Genomic DNA, 11845 nt, shown 5'->3' on the forward strand with positions numbered 1-11845 from the left:
CTGCTTTTGTAAGGGATACATTTTCTCATATTACCAGAGTACTTCTAAAGCTGAGTTAATCTTATATGTTCATCCTTCGCTCAGAGTGCAAGTCAGAAAAAAAATATCTACAATATTTGCATCTCTCAGCATTTTTCAGATCTGAGTCATGGATCCCTCTCAAACAGGCTTAGGTTTGCAGGTTCCTTCTCATAGCAACAGTCAGTTCATTTATAAACATTGCTTTAAGTAAGGGAAGTGCCAACTTTTCAAAGTGACAATGAAACCTTCAAAGCAACATTGCACTGAAAATGTTACATCTGCAACATCCAAAGGATGGACATATAACAACTTGGTCAGTTTAAGGGACTGATCCTGTGAAACCTTTGCAGGTTGGCCATGTGGCAGAGTCCTACTCCAAAGAGATACAAGAGTTTAATTCAAAATCTTCTCCTGCAAAAGGAGATTCATGACCTTTGAGTTAAAAAATGGTCTCTGTTTATTTCTTAACCTGATTATGAAACATTTCTGTTGCCCTTTTGCCTCAGATGACTGTTTTGACCTTTCATGTTGCGAGTCTTTGATCTCGCTTCTTATCAGACTGAGGGATAACTGCCTGGGGGATTATATATTTGTCTTTTATGCATCTGATGACAGCAGGTACTGCCAGGTCAGACACACCCTGCATACTGCTTCCCTGGCTATATTTTATATCACTCAACTTCAAAAATGCTCCCTGTTATGAAAACGCTGTGACATTCAGTTATTAAAATAATCAATTTAATGCTGTCTTGGATAGAGCTTTATGCATGCTATAATTTTGATTTTGAATCTATCTTGTTGAGATGAAAATAAATAAAGTATAATCCCTTTTGTCTGGACTGGATTTGAACCTACCATCCCAGAGCTAAAGCAACAGCCTTCAGCAATTCATTTTTCTTTAATGTTTTGAACATCTAATTATCCTTTCTTATTTTGTGGTTAAAATAATGTCATAGAATTGTTTTCCATGTTCTCTAATAAAGGAATTGAAATTGAGCATACACACATTTAACCATCCAGCTAATAGAATAGCAAACAATGAATATATATATATAGGAATATGTTTAGCATTTGAGATTCTATGAATCTAACCCAATTACACAGTTATGAAGTGTATGGTAAGTAAAACTGACTGTATTAAAACACACAATAAGCATTTCTTGGTAAAACAGAATGACAATCAGTTTATACGCCTGGAAATATTCACGGTTTTGCTGTTGTCAACTGTTTCAGGGACTTTAATTTTCGCTGGTAAGCACAACTCTCATATAACATTGTCAAAAATGAAATAAAGTTATGTCATTGAATATTAAAGCAGTAAGTGAGTGAATGCCAAAACAAATTTCTTTGAATTTCATGCTGTTATTACTAAACAGCCAATTAAATACACTTCATTCTATCAAAGACCGCAGTACTGCTGACCTGAAAATTGCAAAAATTAATAGAGCATATGATGTTTGGGTTTGCAGAATGCCAAAGTGTTATTTTTTAACTGTTCAGTTAGTGATTAATTCGACAGATATTTTTTCTTACCTTTAGATGTACATTCAGAGGCCACATCATTAGAGACCTCTTGTGCCTAATAAAGTGGCCACTGAATGCATGTTTGTGTTCTTCTGGTGCTATAGCCCATCCACTTCAATGTTTGCCGTGTTTTGTGTTCAGAAGTGTTTTTTTTTGCGCACCACTGTTGTAACACGTGATTATTCAAGTTGGTGTTGCCTCCCTGGCAGCTTGAACCAGTCTGGCCATTTTCCCTCATTAACAAGGCATTTTTGCTCTCAGACTGCTGCTCAATAGATTTGTTTTTTGCATCATTCTCCATAAACTCTAGAGACTTGTGCTTGAAATTCCCAGAAGATCAGTAGTTTCTGAGATACACTAACTACCCTGTCTGGCACCAACAATCATTGCATGGTCAAACCATTTTGATCATATTTCTTCCCCATTCTCAAGTTTGGGGTGAACTACAACTAAACCTCTTGACCATACCTGGATGCTTTTATGCATTGAAATGCTGCCAGATGATTGAATGATTAAATATTTGCATTAACCAACAGGTGTACAGCTGCACCTGATAAAGTAGTCACTGAATTACATGTTTTTCTTCATTCCCAGGTTTCAAGTTTAATGAAATTTGATAACCATGAAGTTGGCATACCACCTTAAATATAGTTCAAATTAACAGCTATGAGATTAGTGAAAGCACGGATAAAAAAAATGCTGGAGGAACTCAGCAGGTCAGGCAACATCTATGGGAATGAATAAACAGTCGATGTTTTAAGCCAAGACCCTTCTTCATGACTGGAAAGGAAGTGGAAAGACGCCACAATAAAAAGTTGGGGTTGGGGAGAAGGGGAAGTAGGATAGCAAGAATGTGATAAGTGAAGTCAGGTGGGAGGGAAAGGTAAAGAAGGGGAGGTCACCACTTCCCTGGCTATAGATTGACTCATTACAGAATCTAATCGCCAGAGGGTAAGAAGGACCTCTCTGGAGCAGTGCAGTTGTCTTAGTCTTTTACTAAAAGTGCTCCTCTGTTCAGCCAAGGTGGCATGCAGGGGTGAGAAACATTGTCCAGAATTGCCAGGATTTTCCAGAGGATCCTTTGTTCTACCTCAGCCTTCAGTGTGTCCAGTTTGACTCCTGCACCACCCTTCCTAATCAATTTATCGAGCCTGTTAGCATCACCCATGTTGATGCCATTGTCCCAGCACACCACTGCATAGAAGACTGGTGCTGGTGACATCAGACTGGTAGAAGATGTGAAGGAGAGGTCTACATACCCCACAGGACTTCAGTCTCCTTAGGAAGTAGAGGTGACTTTGGCCCTTCTTGTATATACCCAGCCTTTGTGTTGGTGATCCATTCAAGTCTGTCATCCAGGTGCATCCCCAATCACTTGTAGGTCTTCACCACATCCACTTCCTCACTATCAATAGTAATAGGAAGCAATGCATGCGTAGTCTTCCTAAAGTCCATCACCATCTCCTTGGTCTTACTGATGATGAGCTGCAGATGATTCAGCTTGCTCCATTTGACAAAGTCGTCCACCACGGCCCTGTATTCATTCTCCCCTCCTTCCTTCATGCAATTGTTGCTGAGTCATCAAAGAATTTCTATAGATGACATGACTCAGTATTGAACCTAAAGTCCAAGATATACAAGGTAAACAGGAAGGGAGCCAATGCAGTCTGCTGTGGGGTCCCTGTGCTGTTTATAGCCATGTCTGATACACAGCTCCGAAATCACACAAACTGTGGTCTGCAAGTCAGGTAGTCCATTATCCAGGATACAATGGAAGTGCCAACCTGCATTGAACAGAGCTACTCCCCCAGAAATGAGGGCTGTATAGTATTGAAGGCACTTGAGAAATAAAAAAAAAATGAACCTCACAGTGTTGCCCCGCTTATCAAAATGGGAATAGGCTCTGTTCAGCAGGAAGATGACAGCAGTGTCAAATTCAATGTCTCCTGGTAGGCAAACTGCAGGAGATCGAGGGTTGATCTGACCAGGGGTCGGAGGTGAACCAGGACCAGCCTCTCTAGGGTCTTCATGCTGTGTGGAGTCAGGGCCACTGGGTGGTAGTCATTCAAGACTTTTGGTTGGCCCTTTTGGGTACCGGGTCCACACATGATGTTTTCCACTCAGTCCACACACTTTCCAGAATGAGATTGAGATTGAAAATGCACTGAAGTACTCTACAAAACTGCTGAGCACACTCCTACAGGATCCTAGGGTTCACACCATGCAGCCACAGTGCGTTGCCGTGGCTAAGTTTCCCCAGAGACCTTCTCATCAGCTCAGTAGTGAAGGCGAGTCCTTAATGACTGAGGAGTTGGTGGAAGGTGGGGGCAGGGGGAGATGAAAATCCCGACAATAGCAGCTGTTATGTGGAGGTGTGGATGGTAGCTGCAGGGTAAGGAAAGGATGAAGATAATAGCGGCCTCTGTTGTTAATCCACGTGTTGAACTGGAGAGGAGAGGAGGGAGGAAGGGATATATCAGTACTGAGGGAGCATTGGGTGCCTCGTCATCTGGACCGGTGTGCTGAGGGGGGTGTGAACAGGAGGGCAATTGTCAAACATATTGAAGAATTGGTTTTACTCATTAGCTAATTCATGGCTGCATTTCGAGGCTGTACAGCTAGGCTGACTGAAGCCAGTGACGTTCTTCATGCCTCTCTACACCTTCCATGTGCCACTCTCCCCAGGCTTGTTCTCCTGCATTCCTCTTTAGCCTCCTTGATCTCCTCCTTTAGCTCCCTCTGCACATGTTTCAATTCCACCCTATCTCCTGGTCTAAAGACTCACTCTTTGTGGTTGAGAAGAGCCTTTAGATCAGTAGTGACCCACATTTTTTTGTTAGAGAAGCAGCGGAGGGTCCTTGATGGTATTATAGTGTCCTCACCCGAGATAATGTAGCCCGAGATTCTCTGTTCTCTTTGATCAATAGCAACACTACTTAATGCAGCCATTAAGCTGTGAGTAAATATTGCTACAAGAGGTATGATATGAGCATGTTGTAGTCCTGACCCTACCTATACGTCAAGACCCAATATACAAGCGAGGAAGTATAATTGAAGCCCATCAAGTCTGTTCTGTCATTTGACCATAGCAGATTTATTTGTCCTCTCAAACCCATTCTCCTACCTTCTCCCCATTACCTTTGACACCCTTACTAATCAAGAACCTATCAACCTCTGCTTTAAATATTTCCAATAACTTGGTCTCCAGTCATCAGTGGTCATTTAATTCCTCAGATTCCCCAAACACTAGCTAAAGAGATCTCCGTTCTAAATGGACATCCTTTTATTCTGAGGTTGTTCCCTCTGGTCCCAGACTCTCCCATTATTGGAAACATCCTTTCTGCTTCCATTCTATCTCGGCCTTTATTTGAAGGGTTTCAATGAGATCTCCCCTCATTCTTCTAAACTCCTGTGAGTACTGGCACACAGCCATCAAACACTCTTCATGTGTTAACCGTTACTTTCCTGGGATCATTTTTGTAAATCTCCTCTAGACCCTCTTTAATGCCAACACATCCTTTCTTTGAGATGGGGCACAAAATATTCATGACTTCTTATAGATGCACAGTGCAGAGTATCCCAATATGCCAAGTCACAGTGTGGTACGGTGTGGCAGACAGGAGGGCTCTACAATAAGTAGTTAAATGACTACTCATCACCTACATCAGCCTACCCACCACAAAGAAATATGCTCGAGAAAGACTCGCACTACGATGAAGGATCCCATCTACATTGCTTATGGACTTTTTGTCCGGCTCCCATCAGGGAAGAGGCTACACTGCAACCACAGCTGGACTGTTAGACTCAAAAACAGTTATTTGCCAAAGGGATTTGGCCTGAAACGTCGACTGTACTCTTTTCCATAGATGCTGCATGGCCTACTGAGTTCCTCCAGCATTTTGTGTGTTGCTTGAATTTCCAGCATCTGCAGATTTTCTCTTGTTTGTGAACAGTTTCCATCAGACTGATCAACACCTTGCAACTCTTACGATACTTCAAATGCAGTCTGACCAATGTTTTATAAAGCTTCAGTTTTGCATTCTCTCAGAATGGTTGTTAACATTGCATTTGCCTTCAATACTACCAACTCATCCTACATGTTAACCTTATGGTAATTCTGCACTAAGACACCTAATTCCAAATTTGAATTCTGAGTCTGCTCCCCATTTTGAAAATAGTCTATGCTTTTATTCCTTCTGCCAAAATACATGTTCAGTCCTGATCAGCAGCTGGAATCTTAGTCTGTTTGCTTGGTCAAAGATGCAAAGAGGTGATTTTATATTTATATTTCAAAAATTTATTTTAAATTCATCCGTGCTGTCAGCTTTTTTTCCATTTATTTGGGTGATGGTTACAGGAGTAATTCAGAAAGATGGATGAAATCTGATCTCAGCAGCTTGTTTTCTGAAGAATGGTATATCGTTCTTCAGTACAATGTGTTCCTCCATTGCATAGCTGAACAGAAACAGAATAGAAAAAGAGGCTTTATAAGGTATGGTCGGATTTCACTTGGAGTATTATAAGGAGTTTTGAGGCTCTTATCTAAAAAGGGATGTGCTGGCATTGAAGAAGGTCCAAAGGTGGTGCACAAGTATGATCCCAGAAATGAAAGATTTAACATATGAGGACAGCTTGATTACTCCAGGCCTGTACTCGCTGAAGTTTCGACAAATGGGTGGGTGGGGGGGAATCTCATTGAAACCTATTGAGTATTAAAAGGCCTTGATAGAGTGGATGTGATGTGAATGTTTCTTATGGTTTGGGAGTCTAGGATCAGAGGGCACAGACTCAGAATATAAGGACTTTCCTTTAGAACAGATGTGAAGAGGAATTTATTTAGCCAGAGAGACCACAGGCTGCTGTGGAGGCCAAGTCATTGGGTATATTCAAAGTGGAGGTTGATAGGTAAGGGCATCAAAGATTATGGGGAGAAGGCAGAAGAAAAGTTTAAAGTAAATATATTATCCTTATTCTCAACCCCATTCAATAAATCAGCCATGATGAAATGGCAGAGATGACTTGGTAAGCCAAGTGGCCTAATTCTGCTCCTATGTCTTATGGTCATATGCTCTAATTATATTGATTAGATGCATGTAAAATTTATTGAGCATTGAACATTTTTGGAACCTGAAGGTCCTGAAGATGGGTCTTGGCCCAAAACGTTGACTGCGCGTTCATTTCCATAGATGCTACCTGACCTGTTGATTTCCCCCAACATTCTGTATGTGATATTTTATGATCATTCACTCCTTTTCCTTTCAAAGAAGCTGAAGTTTGTAAGTTTTTTTTCAGCGTTTAATAAATTGTTTTAGCTTGTTTACGTGAGGTCTCTATTTCAACTTCGCTGGCAATGGAACAGAAAAGGGGAGTGTTTGGGGGAGGCATTTTAAATAAAACCAAACACCCATGTTCACTGTTCACACTGTTGGCTCATTCTGTCTAATGTTAACCAGCTGTTTTGTGAAGGACAGCCACAAGTAGGAAGCAGTATTTAACTTTATCTGAGCAAATTGGCATCGTTAATCTTCTCAGCAGAACCATATCTGTAATCTTAGTTAAGACCTAAGCATGGAAGTAATGCTTAAACTACATTAAACTATATATATATCCTTTCCATCCATACACCTATCCAAGAGGAACAGGATGACTTTTACCTTTCAAGCACCACCATCCTCACTCCCCCATCCAACCTCCTTTGTTCACCACTTGATATTTCTATACATTTTATCCTCAGAGCCTGGGTAGCTGTGGATATTGGTAGCTGTGAGATGTTCCTTACCATCATTGCTCAAAGCTGCCTGTCCATCCAGGTATATGGTGGATCTTCATTTGAACAAGTTCCTGCCCATGTCTGCTTGCAATTGTGTTTTGTTTTAACACTTCCACCTTCCTCCTCTTCGGGAAATCACAGACAAGGGTATTAATCTTCACTAATAAAATGGTGCTTCAAAAAAAAAGTGCAAGTATTCTCTATTAAGAAGTGTAAACTAAGTAATGTATATCAAAAATTTAATTCAAATTAATTGCATTATCTGACCACCATTTCATATTTCGAAATAGTATCCTTCTCAGGTTCCATTGCTGCATCCAAAAAGATGCATTCATACAATAACTACCCTTTTCCTTACACCAGAACAACAGAGAGGGTGAACTCGCTAGCTTCTGATTCAGATTTAGATTTACTTATCATGTGTACAGTGCAATGCATCATTTGCATTAACAACCAACACACCTCATGCTGTGTTAGGAGCAGCCCACTATTATCGCCATACAGTATGCGGGGGAGGAAATCCATTGTTCATTTTCCCTTCTCCTTATTCCCCTGTAATCCTGCAATTTATTCTCTTTTGCACACACCCATTGATACCCAATTAATTATTTTTGCAATAACCTCCACAAACTGGTGATTTGCCAAAGTTAGCTACCCAGCCAGCATATCCTTGGGTCTTTGGGATGGCTGAAACCTAGACACCTGGAAGTGTGTGGCAGCAGTACTATCTGCAGTGTGTGCATTGCATGTACCAACTAAATTACACAAATAGCCCAAAGGTAAAGTAGTTCAAATTTCAGACCAAATCTTCAGTATCAAACTTGTTACCTCTGGGTCAGGACACAGTTATTCATCATTGTAATAGATTGGCGACCTTTAGACAACAAAATGATGTGCCTCATTTGATACAATAATTCATGTCCGGTGAAAAAAAATTGTTGTCCACTCTTCTCCAATTTGTAATTTATAATAGTTATCAGGACCAGTAGATTCTAATCTTCTCTGTGAACTAGGTTCAAAGGTGAGGTTGCAGGAATAAAACAAAGACACAGATGTATAATGGTTAAATTCTATTTTACTTCTCGGTTTTGAGATTAAGGCGATTACGTCATCTAGAAACTTAAATCATGCTTTCTAAAACAGGTTTGACTGTGGAAATTTTAATTTGATTTAGTATTCACCTAAAATAATAATCAATCTATCTCTTTCAGTTAATAACTATTTTATACCTACAGCTTTTTCGTTCTTCATTTTAAAATGCCATTACTCAGCTTTTTCTTTCCTGTCTGCTAAATGGAAATATGCCCCTTCCATATGACAGTGCTTTTATTAACCATCTTGATTCTGCAAAACACTGTTGAAAACTTAACGTGTGTGCATATTTTATGTACACTTAATATGGATGTAGAGGTTGTAAATTTTATAGTTTACTGAAATGCAAAAATAAGGAGCTTATCTCAGACATGGGTATAGCTTAAGCAACGGATTTAATGAATTGCAAATCTCATTGCCTACAAAATAATTAAAGCATAAGTTTAACTTGCAAAGGAGCACACACAGAAAATAACACTTTGAAAGACTTGGTATTAAGTGTACTAAATTGGCATTCTTTTACTACATAGTAAATGATTCAGATTTAACTTTAGAGAGAGTTCTATTCCATGGATAGCAGTTTTGGAAAACAAAAGGATCTTTCTTTTTAAATTAGACTTGAAGAATTATTGACAAGTGAAGATTATGCCACGTATCAACGTATTGCCCAATTTTGTCAGATCTTAATATATGATCACTCACGCCAAAGGTTAATTATCTAGTTTAGAGAACAGAAAAGATGAGCCAAAATCTTATCTACAGTTTCTGAAATCTTTGCTTCTTTGTGCTTTAGTCAGGAGAAAATGTACCCACAATTGTTTTTAATATTTAGATTAAGGAGCCCAAGCTCAAGAACAGTCTGTAGTCTGGGCAACACAAAGCATGGAAATATTGGTCAGTTTTAAAATTGTTGATTGAGTTCACAAGTCTTTAAAAGCTTAGGTTCAATCAAGGGAAACTTAAACTAAATGTGATGAAGAAGTCACCCGTTCTAAGGTGTTAAGATAAACATCATTTGGCAAAATGGTGATGTTTTGAAACACTCGCATTCTTTAAGTTCATTCATGCCAAGTCTGACTTTTTGGCTCCGATATCTTAGTAACTACAATTTGTCCAGATTTACCACTCACCAACACACAAATCTTACACTTATCTTTACTAAACAGCAGCAATAATCAAAGCCATTCTGATCCTTTAAAACTGGCTATATACTCTATCACATAGAATATACGGCCATCATCAATAAACTGTTGTAAAAATTATGTCTAGCTGAACCGTTCATACTTAAAAATAAATTCAATGAAATTGCACTTACAGATCCATTGTTCCTTCTTCCTTAGCATTTAGAAAGTAACTACTCCCTTCACAACACCCTGGCCTATTTGCCCATCTCCATGGAACTTTTCCATGTGAGCAAAAGCACACAATATCTGTCTTTTGTTTATTTGATTTAGTCTACTGGGTTTGGTGCTCAGAATTCTGTCTTCTCTCCATTGGACAGACCACACACAGATTTGGTGACCGTTTCGTGGTGTATTTGCTTTCAGCCTTCTGAGCTTCCAGTTGCTTGCCACGTTAATTCTCCATACCACTCCCATTCTGATCTGTCTGTGGTCTCCAGCACCGTCTTAACAAAGCCCAAAATCAGCTTGACAAACAATAACTCATGTTTATCTGGCCACGAGGTAGCCGTTGAACCTGAATATCAAAGTCAGCAATTTCAGGTAACTAGCTGTTTAGTTTGTGGTAGAACTGCAATATTGACTCAATCTGTCTCTCTCCACTAGGAAAATCCTGATCTGTGAGGCATTTCTTACAGCACTCTATCCCACACTTTTTACTTGTAGCTTTGCATGTGATTTCCTTTTTCTCTAACAGACTCATTAACCTATTAACTACACACAATAAAACAACCTGCTGGTAGAAATTGCTCCAGGGTTTGTTGTTTTTTGTTTGTTTTTCAGTCCAGATGCCAACACGTGTACCTAATAGAATGCATCGTCAACAGTTTAGCACCATGATGACTTCAACCCCACCCTATCAGAGATATTCTGCTGTTTCAAGCTCTCAATTCTGATAATAATGTCTATAACCAAAAATCTTAACCCTAAAGCTTTCCTGGTTAGTCAGAAAGCTGAGGAGCCAGTTACAGATGACATCAATCCTTCTGAATTTTTAGTGATGCACCATAGAAAATAATTACACATAAATGCGAGAGGATTCAGCATATCAGACTGCATCGATGAAGGGGAATAAACAGTCAGCTATTTAGTCTGAGACACATCTGTGCTCATGAGCCCTGATGAAGGGTTGCAGCCCAAAATGCCGATGACATATTCCCCTGCATAGATAATGCATGACTTGCTGAGTTTCTCCAGCATTTTCGAAGTGTTGCTCAAGGTTTCCAGTATCTGCTGAATTGCTTCTGTTTATGTCCTGGATGCATGACAGTTTGCCACAGGAACTGTTGTGTATGTGGCAACAAGAAACTACAGACACAGGTCAGCACATCCTGGAAACCAGCCTCCCCTCTATGGATAATGTTTGTACTTCCTGCTGCCTGTCAGTAAAACAGCCAGATAATCAAAGACCCCTGACCCTATACATTATCTCTTCTCCCCTCTTCCACTGGGTGGAAAATGCACAAACTTAAAGGCACATATTGTCATGCTCAAGGACTGCTTCTGCCCCACTGTTATAAGACTATTCAATGGTTCTCTAATATGAAAAGATGGATTCCTGCCTTCACAATCTAACTTGCTTAGAGCTTATACCTTACTATTTACCTGTTCTACACTTTATCTGTAGCTGTTAGCTTGCATCATAGACTGGGATGCTCCCTTCAGTTACCAGATGAGCTAACCATAGCCTTTGGGAACACAGACCCCTGTACCTCATTCCTGAAGGCAGCTGTGAGAAGAGGTCATGGGCTGGACGTGGGGATCCTATGCTTTCTTGTAGCTGTGCTCTTTGTAGATATGCACAGTGATGGAGAGGGCATTTGCTATGATGAAGTGGGCTGCACCCATCACTTTTTGTAGGTTTTTCCATTCTTGGCCACTGATGTTTCCATACCAGTCCATGATGCAACCAGGATATTCTCTACTGTGCATCTATAGAAGCTTGTTACAGATTTAGATGGCATACTGAATCCATGCAAACTTCTAAGAAAGCAGTTTCTATGATTCTGTTCTGTTATTTCCATAATTTGCATGTACTTACCTTTAGTTCGACTTCCTAACCGGAAGACCACAGTCTGTGTGGATTGGTGATAACTTATCCTCTTGGTTGATGATCAACATTGCACACCTCTGGGGTGTGTGCTTAGCCCACTGCTCTCCTCTCTATATACACATGACTGTGTGGCTAGGTATAGCTCAATACCATCTACAAATTTGTTGATGATACTACCATTGTTGGTAAAATCTCAGGTGGTGA

The 11845-nt window shown here is 40.0% G+C and overlaps 1 long non-coding RNA gene across 2 annotated transcripts in view; it reads right to left on the minus strand.

The window, feature by feature from the left end:
• Positions 1-9786, minus strand: part of LOC140737468 (uncharacterized) — a 76750-nt gene extending 66964 nt beyond the window's left edge. The window contains exons 1-3 of one of the 2 annotated variants that reach the window (XR_012101164.1): positions 9723-9786; positions 7325-7489; positions 5921-6000 (exon numbers count right to left, since the gene is read on the minus strand). This is a non-coding gene — a long non-coding RNA (uncharacterized lncRNA). Of the gene's footprint in view, positions 1-5920; positions 6001-7324; positions 7490-9722 lie in introns of those variants that run through there. The other variant, XR_012101163.1, reaches the window with a different exon arrangement.
• Between the last annotated feature and the right edge of the window lie 2059 nt (positions 9787-11845).

Source organism: Hemitrygon akajei, chromosome 13, assembly GCF_048418815.1.
Source record: "Hemitrygon akajei chromosome 13, sHemAka1.3, whole genome shotgun sequence".
NCBI classification, from domain to species: domain Eukaryota; kingdom Metazoa; phylum Chordata; class Chondrichthyes; order Myliobatiformes; family Dasyatidae; genus Hemitrygon; species Hemitrygon akajei.